This window comes from Ostrinia furnacalis, unplaced genomic scaffold (assembly GCF_004193835.3).
Source record: "Ostrinia furnacalis isolate ACB-3 unplaced genomic scaffold, ASM419383v2 OfSCF1345, whole genome shotgun sequence".
Classification (NCBI taxonomy): Eukaryota; Metazoa; Arthropoda; class Insecta; order Lepidoptera; family Crambidae; genus Ostrinia; species Ostrinia furnacalis.
This window is the reverse complement of record NW_021131584.1, coordinates 681,424-693,901: the sequence shown is the minus strand read 5'-3', so window position 1 is coordinate 693,901 and position 12,478 is coordinate 681,424. Positions and strand designations below refer to the sequence as shown.

General features: G+C 32.6%; 1 protein-coding gene across 1 annotated transcript in view; it reads left to right on the top strand.

The window, feature by feature from the left end:
• Positions 1-7,559: 7,559 nt before the first annotated feature.
• The window catches only part of SCRB4 (scavenger receptor class B member 4), a 42,275-nt gene continuing 37,356 nt past the window's right edge, over positions 7,560-12,478 (top strand). Inside the window, exon 1 of the mRNA XM_028303974.1 lies at positions 7,560-7,817. The gene's annotated coding sequence lies outside the window, so the exon portion shown is untranslated. The remainder of the gene's footprint in view (positions 7,818-12,478) is intronic.

Sequence of the window (12,478 nt, the reverse complement as noted above, 5' to 3'; positions counted from 1 at the left end):
AGATCACACAGCGTAACCAATAATGTGATTCAAATCCCGAAGGCAAGTATCATTTGTTTTGCTCTTCCATTTGTTTTATGAACTTTTTTATAAGTACACGATTATGTTCAAATTTTCTCAAAGATTATGAGCCTTATATTGATGATTCAAAGTTCGAAATTCGATGAGGAAATTCGTTATTTTGTAGCTAATTGATACTGGTGACTAGTATATTGAAACCCTGACATAACATTTTGTACAGGGTATTCTTGTGTGACAAGTATTTACGAAAATAGAGCCTTAAGGAAGTCTTAAAACAAAATTTTAATCTTTTCCCTGGAAAATAATACAAAAATGATATTTTCGACTGATTGTTATAGTTTTCTTATGAAATGGAATAGGTCCAAAGAATGTCAATCAATAGTTACCTACGTTTTAAGTGTTCCAGACTTTGCCATATAAATTGTTTAGGATTCTTATGATTATTGAGCATTTTGACAAATGTAAACAAATCAATATGCAAAAAATACTATAAAAATGTAAAAAAAAAAAACAACCAAATTGTTATTTTTATATGCAATTTTTATTAGTTTTGTTTACCTTTGACAAAAATTTGGTCAAATTATAATTTTGTTAACTAGCTTTATTCTTATTCTATAACTAGCGGCCGCCCGCGACTTCGTACGCGTGGATCCCGTTTTACCCCCTTCATCTATCTTACGCGGTTTAGATTTTTTCATACAAATGTTTTTTCCCGCTAACTCCCGTTTCCGTGAGAATTTTGCAATATCCTGTTGTAACTAAGCTTTAAATTTATTAAGGTACCTGCATGCCAAATTTCAAGCGTCTATCTTACGTGGCTTAGATTTTTTCATACAAATGTTTTTTCCCGCTAACTCCCGTTCCCGTAAGAATTTTGCAATATCCTGTTGTAACTAAGCTCTAAGTTTACTAAGGTACCTACATGCCAAATTTCAAGCGTCTAACTTAAGCGGTTTAGATTTTACATACAAAAGGATTTTCCCGCTAATTCCCGTTCCCGTGGGAATTCCTAAGTATCCTATAACCTGCCCAAGAGTATGAAGAATAATTGTACCAAGTTTCGTTAAAATCCGTTGAGTAGTTTTTGTTTCTATAAGGAACATACAGACAGACAGACAGACAGACAGACAGACAGACAGACAGACAGACAAAAATTTTACTGATTGCATTTTTGGCATCAGTATCGATCACTAATCACCCCCTGATAGTTGTTTTGAAAATATATTTCATGTACAGAATTGACCTCTCTACAGATTTATTATAAGTATATAGATTTGTACATAGTAGAGTGTAGATAAGTATTGTTAATAGTTTAAACATTTTGTATTATTATGATTGTACATTTGTATTTTGTACTTAAATATAGTTTATGATGTTTTGATAATGTTGAGTTTTATTTAAATTACTCACTTTTATTTTACACGTCATAAAACGGTAATAATAAACACTAAAAAGCAGTTTAATAGGTTATATGTAATTTTCCTAATTAGTTGCCTCTTAACATTCTAAACAAATAAATTATTTTAATGTAGAACATAATACGCCGCATAATAAGTTGTTATCACTACAAAATGAGTAGTAACCGGTATTTTTAATATGAAAATCGAAAATTTGGTGGTAATATACAAGCTGGTCAAACTTGAACATGGTGAATAAAAATTATAACGGATAACGGTAAATTAGCAATTCGTTCGTTCCGTTTCAGCCGAATGACGTCTACTGCTGGACAAAGGCCTCCTCAATGAACGGTCCTGCGCTGCCCGCATCCAGGCTCTTCCTGCGATCTTCACCAGATCGTCCGTAATAAAATTAGCAATATCGTAATGTAAAAGGATTGGTCTACCCAGTAATATGGGAAGGAGATACTTTTATCATCTTTCTGTTGGTGAAATAACCCTCTGGTAACTTTACAAAAGTGCATGATGTATTGCTACTGATGGACCGTGATGTCGAAAATATAAAAGATACCTTTTTCTTGGCAAATAACGCAAAATTAGGATTAGTTTGGCCTCGGTTTTTACGAACTGGTAAAAGTTTTTGCAGCTGTTGCATGGATCGTTCCCATTGGAGATCAAAAGAATATAAAAAACCGAAAAAGCGCCTGAAGTATTAGAAGGAAGAATAAATAAACAATAGAACCGACACACACGCTGTGATACTCGTAAGATGTAGCAATGGTAAGCATTACACTGGTCAACAAAAAATCAAAATGAAAATGGTGCCGAGATTCTGTTGATAGTTTATTATTAGGTGTGTATTAGTAATAATAAAAATATTTTTCTTTTTTTTTTCCTACGTGTAGTTTTGGATCTACCCTCAGTTTTAAAATTTAGCTTAAATCGGTACTTTGGTTGCACAGTTTGTAGTGTTATCGGTACATTTTTATAAATGTATTTATTTTAATATCATGTCTACATTGCCAAAAAGTTGTCTCAATAATCAGAATGTATTTTTGTTACATTTGTGGTGTGTACACAGTTAAAAAGTTCAAAAATTCAGGCAATATTTCATTAAAAGTGCTTATTTTTCTTACTTTAAGTCGGAAATTGTGGTTGTATTCAAGCCGTGGATACCCAAAATTGTTTGTATAATCTGCTGTGAACACTTAAGGCAATGTTACAATAGTCAAAGAAGCCGTAACATGAAGTACAGAGTGGACAAAGTGAGGAAAGAACAAAAAAAAATCCTAGTTTGAGCATATTTTTTTTTAAATTAATTTATTAAGTAATTTTTAATGGTCCATAAATAACAACATTAATAAAAGATACTGATTTCTTAAGTTTGATGGACTATTTGGAACGATTTGCATAGATTTTGTTAATTGAAATTACAATTTTTTTTTTGGAAATCACTAGTCCAGTAACTACTCTGAAATTGTGAGACATGCCTTAAAAACTCAGGATGTCATAATTTTCATCAAAGAGCACTACCTCCACAGTCATCTTGACCAATTCCCAGAGAATCTTGGGTCACTATAGCATGGTATAGCTAAGAATAGGGAGAGCGATGCTATCAAGACCTAAAAACCATTGGAAGAGAGGTACCAAGGCAAATGGGATCGGTATATGATGGCTGATTACTGCTGGAGGATGTAACGTGATAGTTCCATTACACCTCATTCACAAAAGTCGTGGAAAATAAAGTTTTTAAGCATTTCAAAATATTATAAACGCTGATTTTGGTGAAATTTTGTATTTTTCTATACACGTCAAAATCTAGAAAACCACACGTAGGAAATCGAAAACTTTGCTACTAAAGCAACCAGCATAAGGTCCTCAATCAAAAAATATATACAGTTCCTTGGCACCAAAACCACTGTTGACCAGTGTTATTAGTTTTAAGACGTAGCCCAAGTAGTAAGATTTTACAGTACTTATTTTGAAATAAATAAAACAGAAGACTGTCAACCTAACACCCTATATTTTTCAAATTGTTGCATAATAAAAATGTAATATATGAATAAAATTTAAATTTAAACCACTTCTCATTTAGCAAGACTAATATTTTATCAACTTTTGTTTTAAATTATGCAGAATTGAGCACATCTAGATCTATGAAACTATCAAAAAAATGGACGCATTAGAAACATAAATTAGGCTAATATTGCAGGTTGCACTAAAAAGACAAAAAATATAATAGCAATTTTAAGTTTCACTGTAGATAAGTATGTAAATTAAATATTTGCATAAAATATATGAAAATTGTTTCAAACTCAGTCTTAATCATTTCTTTGTATGGTGGCGATAAAATAATTCCAATGTGATGATAATATTATCATGGATTTAACTTACCTACCTCACTAGTACTATTTAAGCACCTACGTAACCTAGGTACAGTCAGCGTCAAATAGTTCATGACACCCAAAGTGACCAAAAAGACAACAACACAACCATATTCCGATTGTAACAAAGGCGTGTTACGAACTTATTCGCTACTAGCTAGTGTTCCCGGGGCCTATAGGCTTTTAGGCTTAAAATTAAGCCTATTTAGTTCTTTTTTTGGCCATGATAGACTACTAGGCTTTTAAAAGGCTACTCATTATAAAAAGCCTATAGGTTTACAAAAAAACCTATAGGCCTAAATAGCCTTTTAGGCTTTATTTCCGACTAAAGTCTTTTTCGAGTAGTAGGCTTATTATAAGGCTATAGCCATTATTCAGGTTATGGCTTAGTATGAATTAAACAAGTATTTTTGTATTGCATTTATTTTTAAATTAAATAAAAACGAATATTATTTGAAATTGGAAATAATTAAGTACCTAATTGTTATACATTATTATTATCATATATTTCTAGGATCCCATCATCAGATCCTGACTTGGTGACAATGGGACCACCTCAGAAGTGTACCCTATCGAACAAAAAAATAATTTTGAAAATCGTTCCACAATGAGGATCAGTACTGTTGTAGAAAATTCAATAAAACTAGTATCTACGTTAATCTTTAAGACATAAGAAAGATATATCTTTTTGAATTATCCAAATCGGACCATTACTTACGAAGATATTAAGTAATAAACATAGGCCGTTTTTGCCGCTAAAAGTCAACGTACGCAAGGCCGCGTGACGTCATTATATCCGAATCGAGCGCAGCCGGCGTACTAATGGGATGGAAAATATTTTTTTCCGGCTAAACTATCAGTTTTAGAAAAAAACTTTTAATAACATTTATTCTTCAAAATAAAGTAACCTATCGACCAGTAATTTTTAAAAATAAAAATTGTGAAAAATAAGTATTGCTATGTCCAAAAACCACATTTTCATAGGATTCGATGCAATGCGGAGACGCGGTTGGGGTGAGTGTAACTTAATGATTGTTTGTATTGAACATAATAATACATAATATGATGCTAATACCCAGTTTCTGGCCTGGGGGGGGTATGTACACTTTATTTGAATAAATCGCCAAATATACCACCGCGGAGACCCCAATCGCGTCTCTGCGTGCCATTGAATCGTATGAGCGTATGGATTTTTTGCGTTATTTTTCACAATTTCCATTTTTAAAAATTACCTATCGATAGCTTACTTTATTCTGATGAATAAATGTCATTACAAGTTTTTCTCTAAAACTGATAATTTGGCTAGAAAAAAATATTTTCTATCCACGCAGTACGCCGGCAGCGTTCGGATCGGATATAATGACGTCATCGTCCCCGCGCCGGGCGGTCAGTGAACTTTTTTAGTAATTTGGCCATAACTTCGTCAATTTTTGTCGTAGAACAAAAATTTTTGCACTGTGTATTAAGGATTTCTTAGCCCTATAAATCTGCATTCACAGCTAAAAATCGAAATGATCCTCATTGACGGAGTAATCGGTCGAACATATAACTCCTTCTTTTTTGAAGTCGGTTAAAAATAAATATTCATATACATATTCATTTATTGCATCCTGTTGTACAATTAGGTGTTTACAAATAAATAAAATAGACCTAGCCTAAAGGACGAAAAATCTTTATAGGTTTTTAGCCTTTAGCCTTTTTGTTAAAAGGCTAAAAGCCTATAGTCATCGGGTAGACAAAAAAAGGCTATGAAAAAGGCCTAGCCTAAAGGCCTAAAAGACCTTTTTAGGCTTTTTTCCCGCTGTAGCCCCTAATTCATAGGCTAGCCTTAAAAAAAAGCCTAAAAGCCTATAGGCCTCGGGAACACTACTACTAGCGGCCGCCCGCGACTTCGTACGCGTGGATCCCGTTTTACCTCCTTAATCTATCTTACGCGGTTTAGACTTTTTCATACAAATGTTTTTTCCCGCTAACTCCCGTTCCCGTGGGAATTTTGCAATATTCTGTTGTAACTAAGCTTTAAGTTTACTAAGGTACCTGCATGCCAAATTTCAAGCTTCTAACTTAAGCGGTTTAGATTTTTCATACAAAAGGATTTTCCCGCGAATTCCTGTTCCCGTGGGAATTCCTAAGTATACTATAACCTGCCCAGGAGTATGAAGAATAATTGTACCAAGTTTCGTTAAAATCCGTCGAGTAGTTTTTGTTTCTATAAGGAACATACAGACGGACAGACAGACAGACAAAAATTTTACTGATTGCATTTTTGGCATCAGTATCGATCACTTATCACCCGATGATAGTTATTTTGAAAATATATTTCATGTACAGAATTGACCTTTCTACAGATTTATTAGAAGTATAGATTTTGGGTGTCACGAACTATTTGACGCGGACTGTACTACTGAAAGCGATGGAACGATTACGGTACGCGAAACGCCTACTAAATTAATAACAGCAAAACCGCAATTAAGAGTAAGCTTGCGGTAAATGTTTTCACAGGAATATCAGATTTGCATGAATATTTATAATTTGCTACAGCAGGGTTAAGTTCATTTTGACTTGAAAGCTGTTTAATGAATGAAATTAAATATGTTTCAGCCTTTATCAAGCTTTTGAGTGTAATTAAAATAACTGAAATGTTTTCTTCATCGTTTAATTTGTTTTTAATTCTCACTAATTACAAGCGAGATAAAAATACATTTAATCCATCTTATATCCGCCAGAACCTTTTCACATTTAAAAAACTTTAGACATAGATTTAAAAATAAACACGAAGTTACACTTTACTACTTAGGCTGAGTTGCACCATCTTACTTTAACTTTGACAAACTTCAAAAATCTGTCAAACTCCATACAAAAAGCACCGGTTATTGTTACACATAACTTAAGATGGTGTAACTCAGCCTTAGTACCTATTTTTATTGGTCGCAGAAGACTAAGTACGGATAGGTATTATGGCTTACCTATGTTATATTTTATTTTAGTGTCGTGTCTATAAAATAGTTTGTATTAAACGAAAACAAATAGGTGTACTTTGTAAAGTAACCTAACATTTGTAGTTAAATAGGTAAGTGTGTAGGTAAGTATTTATAATTAGTTAGGTAAAATCATATGGTAAAACTATGAGTTTTTCTTATCAAGCCCTAAGCAAACGTGTTTCTACGCGACGAGATAAGTAACAAACAAACATTAAAATAAAATAAATACAAACCCACTACGTAAACATTACCTAATCATGATGACTAATTAAAACTTAGTTTTCGTTCCTACAACGTCAAATCTGCAACCAGTGCTCTACGCCATTTATTCAATAGTTAAAATACAACTAAGTGTAACCATATAAACTTTATTTACTTATACCACCATCACCAGCCCATAATATGTTGTCCCGAAGTGGTGGTAGGTACTGCAATTGGGACGTGTATAAGCCGCCCTGAAAAGGGACTAAGTACTTACTGAATAAAACATTTTGTTATTTATTTTTATAACAAAAGTTATTGACTCAAACTACGCATAGTACCTACTTACGAATCAATCAGAAATAAATAATTAGGATGTCGTTTATGGCATTTTTCATCTGACTACTTATCTACCTAGCTCTACATTTTGGTTAATTGCCAACTACAAACACCTAATTAGTAAATAGGCTCAATCATTAAACGAAAACAAATAGTAATAAAGTGGAAGACATATCTTTGTCTCATTAACTCGTAAAGTTCATCCACAGTTTGTTGATAATATCGAGTGAATCGACGACCGTTATCAGTCCTACCGCGGGTTTGGGCACGGCCTGACGCGTCTTCTCACAAAGTTTTGGATCGCGCGGTTTCCTACGAACGCATTTTAGTATTTTTAGTTCATATTTAATTCATTCCATTACGACTCTACCAAGTTTCAATCAATGAAGTGACAAGAATTTCATTCAATACCGTGTTTTGGAGATGAGTGTGTTGTTTTAAAACTGTGCAAGCTCGGATTTCGGAAATTGTTTTAAATTTTCACGCGTGAAAAGGTAAGGTTTCCCTCTTTTAGCACACCTGCGTAAACAAATAGATAAAACTGGATTTCGGCTTGATAATGATTTTGCCGGTTAGACGATAAGTGATAACGATGTACCAAATAGTCACGTCTTTTGTTTAGGCTCGTTGATTTTGTGATAACTTCAGATTTAGGCCGATGATCGATTAGTTAGAAAAACTTAGTCAAAATAGTTTTTTCGAGAAAATCGTCGATATTTGAAGATCTAAACACTGTTAGCAGTGGTAGAAATGTTTCAGCTACAATGTGAATGACTTTTGTGTCTAATATTGATGGTGTAAAGAATAAATTGGAAACAAACAACAAGAGCGAGCATGCCTGCGCCTGAGCTATTTGCGTGCACTGATTGTCGCGATAGTGTTCGATAACACTCGAACCCATAAATTGATCGTCGATGATGAGGAAGTTACGAAACAAATACGGGAATACAAAGTTTTTGGAATGTTTAAAAGATACTATTTATAGATTTTTGTTACTGAAAACATTCTGGAAATACTTTTATCTAATCAAAGCGTGCGGCACGTATTCTAGGTAATAAATAATGTGTCTTCATAGTAAACTTTATTGTCCTTTTTTTAAATTAGAGGTGTAGTAATAAACTTGCAACTTAATGTGACGTCTTAGTGAACAGTCCAGTTAAGTGAGTTAATTAAAATGTGAATATTAAGGTGATGACGTGAAGTGACCATTTCGGCTGCGGAATATTAAATAGGTAGAGCAATAAACATGAGGCTCCTCACGCTTATCATGTCATGATATCATCTACATTTTAATCACTAAGTATCTTAAAACTCAAGGCAACCACTTTCTTCATTCCTCAAAATAAATGGAACCAGAAATAGCCCTTCAAACGAAGTATCATCTCGGTTCACTTTCTCCGCGATCTCTTAGAGTTGTTCGATTCCAAGGTGGAAACAATGTAAACATCATTTTTTATTATTATTATACCTACTTTTAAATAAAGCCAGCCAAAGACACCTTATTATGGCGGCTCATTGGGCCATTATTACCTAAATACTGATAAAACTGCATTCAGATCATTAACAAAAATCAATTAACAAAATATCCCGATAACAAATAAATGAGGCGTTGTTTGGCTTTTGACTGGTATTTTTAATAATACTTGTAATATCCTTCTATTAATAGGTATCCATTCGGTTCTAGCTATTATCCATTAGGTACTACCTAGATACTTAGAAGTCTCTTGTCTAAATTTAAAGATTAAATTCATTTCAACCCTCAATTGCAATGTTTGTTATATTTTCACAGTGCCTAATTACATAATTGTTTGTATTTCCTTGATAAAATAAATAATAGCATTTGAACTTAGGTATAGAGATATGTACGAGCGCGTGGGTTTGTCCGAGTTTATCGAAATAGGTAGTAGTAGGTACATACTTAGATATCATTACAATAAAATTAGTCACTATGGAGAGGGGTGTTGTAACCAATAAATACTGGTTGACTGGCAGATAATGTCATCTGGAATTAAGTCCGCCACTGTACAGTTTTATGGGCAAAAGTATTAATAAATAAATAAAAATACTTCCTTCTGATAATAAAGCAAAGATTCATAGTGACTAGCAATACTTAGTACCTATAATGCTAAACTAACTAGCTGACCTTACGAAATTCGTACCGCCTATGTTCATCAGAAATAATGTAGGAATGAAATGGTGAAATATTTTTTCAAATCGGTCCTGTACTTAGTTTCGGAGCTTATTCAATACAAACAAACAATCATAACTTTCCTCTTTGTAATATTAGAGTAGATAAATAATTCAGCAGCATCACCTGACATGATCTGTATGAATTTTGGATAAAAATTGTACTTCAGTCGATGTTCAATGAAGGTATGGTATGGTGCCCTATGAATACAGTGTGAGTCACGTTAAAGTGTACATATGAAGATAGATGAAACTAGACCTATTTTTATCGACAAAAAAGAGGTCAAATTTTTTTTGAGATTTTTTTAAAAAAATTTATAGAATTTTTTGTCTTCCAATTACTTATTGTAAAGAAAACGTAATAACTTTTAAACTAAGCGGTATATCCTGATAAAATAAAAACAGTAATATTGCTAAATAATAGGCAATACTAAAAAAATACATAAAATACACAAAAAAGGCCAACAAATAATAAAAAATGATACTTTTTGAAAAAAAATCTGCTTTTAAATTCGTGTTTCTTTGGTTATTTGATAAATTTCTCCAAAAAATGCCCCTATAATAGGTGGTTTTTATTACTTTGTATTATTCTCTATCGTATTACCTTTGTAAAACCAAAAATCGCATGTCTCTATCCCTATCACAACATTTGCTATGATCGTTTGAACAAAGGCCTGCCACAACATTATTCTCCGCTACAGGTAGAGACAATTTTAATTTTAACTAAAATACTTATTTTACTTCGAAATCTTTTGTTTTTATTTGAAATCTAACTTGTCTTTATCAAAATTACAAATCTAGAGCCATTTTCAGTTTCGTTGTTAACGAAGCGTTGAATGGCGCGCCCGGAGAGGCTTAGTTCGAACGATAATTGCAAACGTTGTGATAGGGATAGAGACAGGCGATTTTTGGTTTTACGAAGGTAATACGATAGAAAATAATACAAAGTAATAAAAACCACCGGTTATAGGGGCATTTTTTGGAGAAATTTATCAAATAACCAAAAAAAAAACGAATTTAAAAGCAGATTTTTTTCAAAAAGTATATTTTTTTATTATTTGTTGACCTTTTTTGTGTATTTTATGTATTTTTTTAGTATTGCCTGTTATTTAGCATTATTACTGTTTTTATTTTATCAGGATATACCGCTTAGTTTAAAAGTTATTACGTTTTCTTTACAATAAGTAATTTGAAGAAAAAAAATTCTATAAAAAATTAAAAAAAATCTCAAAAAAATTTTGACCTCTTTTTTGTCGATAAAAATAGGTCTAGTTTCATCTATTTTCATATGTACACTTTAACGTGACTCACACTGTATAATAATGTGGGATTTTGCAACAAAAACTCATAGCATGTGCTGTCGATTGTAGTAATGTTTTTGTTTTTAATCAAAAACTTCAAAGGTGTTAAATGATAATTAAATCAAAACAAGATAATATAGATATTTAGATGATAAAATATATTATCATTCAATACTTAAATTGATAAATTACAGTTCCTCAAGTTTTCACTTGTAAAACACATCAATTTTGTTTACTGGATTTTATGCGTCAGAGTGGTACTTAAGTACTGAGTATAAAACTTACAAGTCATGGTTATCACTCTTTGTGCAAATCGAGTCATCGAGTAACTTGTATAAAAATTATAAGTTTATTTGTTTTGTTAACTGATAGATGTTTATTAGTAGGACAATGCTTACTTTGCTCCTCTTGTGTTTTTTTCTTTTATAGATCTTTGGTTTATTTATTTATTTATCTTCGTCGGCCGTTTGGTGTAGTGGTTCGAAACGGACTACTATTCCGGAGGTTGCGGGTTCGATTCCCGCACAGTACAAACATTTGTTGGCATGAACATATTTGTTTGTATTGGACTGGGTGTTTTCTATGTATGCTAAGTATGTATTTACAAAAAAAAAGTATTTGAGTATGTTTATATCCGTTGTCTAGTACCCATAGTACAAGCTTTGCTTAGTTTGGGACTAGAAGCGCAGTGTAAAAATGTCCAAGGATATTCTTTTTGTAACTAATCCTTAGATACTGTTCGACTGCTTATACTTGAATTAAGTTCAAAGATTACGTTAGCATACTAGATGTGTATAATTTTAGACGCACAAGGGTTTTATTGACTAAATCATGTAGTTTTAATTCAATTACGTACACGTATGTTGGTAATTTTATTAAAATGAAGTTGTATTAGTAATCATGTACTGCATTACATTAAAATTAATTACACGACGGTCCTGAAAATCATGCAATTAATGGTAGAGCAGATTTTTTTTCCACGTTACGTCCCTGAAAAGGTCTGTTTATAAATATTTTGCACCGCTAATTTGAAAAAAAGTCAAGCTGTTAAATTCTACTTGGTTAATGCAGGAGTTTCAGTGGAGAGAATCATCATCGTCAGGTCATTTAGCCTAGGAGCAGACTACTGTTTTTTTTTAGTTGGCCGATAGTTGGACCCGATTTTTAGGGTTCCGTAGCCAAATGGCAAAAAACGGAACCCTATAGATTCGTCATGTCTGTCCGTCTGTCCGTCCGTATGTCACAGCCATTTTTTTCCGAAACTATAAGAGCTATACTGTTGAAACTTGGTAAGTAGATGTATTCTGTGAACCGCATTAAGATTTTGATGCAAAAATAAAAAAAATAATAATAAATATTGGGGGCTCCCCATACTTAGAAATGAAACTCAAAATTTTTTTTTATCAAATTCATACGTGTGGGGTGTCTATGGATAGGTCTTCAAAAATGATATCGAGGTTTCTAAAACACTTTTTTTCTAAACCGAATGGTTTGCGTGACAGACGCTTCCAAAGTGGAAAAAAGTTGGTCCCCCCCCCCCTCTANGGACACTAAAGAAAATGAAAAATCGAAAAAAAACATATGATGTACATTACTATAAAAACTACCAACGAAAATTGTTTTGAACCAGATCTAGTAAGTAGTTTTTTTTAATACCTCGTAAATCG